The 1,278-nt window shown below is 45.6% G+C and overlaps 1 pseudogene; it reads left to right on the forward strand.

The window, feature by feature from the left end:
- The first annotated feature begins 232 nt into the window (after positions 1 to 232).
- LOC126058089 (transmembrane protein 53-like) lies at positions 233 to 832 on the forward strand (annotated as a pseudogene).
- The last annotated feature ends 446 nt before the right edge of the window (positions 833 to 1,278 follow it).

Below are 1,278 nucleotides of genomic sequence, written 5' to 3' on the forward strand. Positions count from 1 at the left end.
ATTGTTTCTCTCACAAAGGCCATGTTCTCCAACTACCAATCCTTCTTTGTTTCCAACTTTCGCTTTCCAATCACCAGTAATTATCAAAACATCTTGGTTGCATGTTCGAATAATTTCACACTGCAGAAGCTGATAAAAATCTTCAATTTCTTCATCTTTGGCCTTAGTGGTTGGTGCATAAATTTGAATAATAATCTTATTAACTGTTCTTCCTTGTAGATCTTCCCTCACCATGGCCTCGGCTGAACTGGACTACGCCATCTAGATCCCAGATCAGCCCTGCTGGAGCCGGGAGAGCAGCCCAGGGCAAAGGAAGAAGGAGGTGGGGACTCGACAGCCTGTGGTGATTCTCTTGGGCTAGGGTGGCTCCACGGACAAGAACCTTGACAAGTACAGCTCCATCTACCATAAAAGGGGCTGCATCATGATCTGATACACAGCCCCATGGCACATGGTCTTCTTCCCTGAGTCCCTGGGCATCCCTTCACTTCTTGTTTTGCCCCAGAAGCTGCTTGAGCTACTGTTTGATTAAGAGATTGAGAAGGAGCCCCTACTCTTCCATGTCTTCAGCAACACCAGCATCATGTTGTACCGCTATGTGCTTGAGTTCCTGCTCACTTGTTGGTGCTTCTGCCAGCTGCATGTGGTGGGCACCATCTTTAACAGAGGTCCTGGTGATAGCAACTTGGTGGGGGATCTGCAGACCCTGTTGGCCATCCTGGCACCCCAACCTGCGGTGCTGTGCCTGTTGCTCCTGGTGGCCTTTGCCCCAGTGGCAGTCCTGTTCCACATCCTGCTCACTGTATGTAGGTGTATGGATAGCATCCTATAACAGACAGCATTGTACTTCAGGATATGTCTTAAAATGTTCTTTTTGATAATGAATGCAATACCATTCCTCTTTAAGTTGCCATTCCTGGCATAGTAGACCATATGATTATCTGATTCAAAATGGCAAATACCAGTCCATTTCAGCTCACTAATGCCTAGGATATCAATGTTTATGTGTTCCATTTCATTTTTGACGATTTCCAATTTTCCTAGATTCATACTTCATACATTCCACGTTCCGATTATAAATGGATGTTTGCAGCTGTTTCTTCTCTTTTTGAGTCATACCACATCAGCGAATGAAGGTCCCAAAAGCTTGACTCCATCCACATCATTAAGGTCAACTCTGTTTTGAGGAGGCAGCTCTTCCCCAATCGTATTTTGAGTGATGTCCAACCTGGGGGGGCTCATCTTCCTGCACTACATCAATGTTCCACTGCTATTCAT

The sequence above is a fragment of the Elephas maximus genome, chromosome 14, assembly GCF_024166365.1.
Source record: "Elephas maximus indicus isolate mEleMax1 chromosome 14, mEleMax1 primary haplotype, whole genome shotgun sequence".
In the NCBI taxonomy this organism is placed as follows: Eukaryota; Metazoa; Chordata; class Mammalia; order Proboscidea; family Elephantidae; genus Elephas; species Elephas maximus.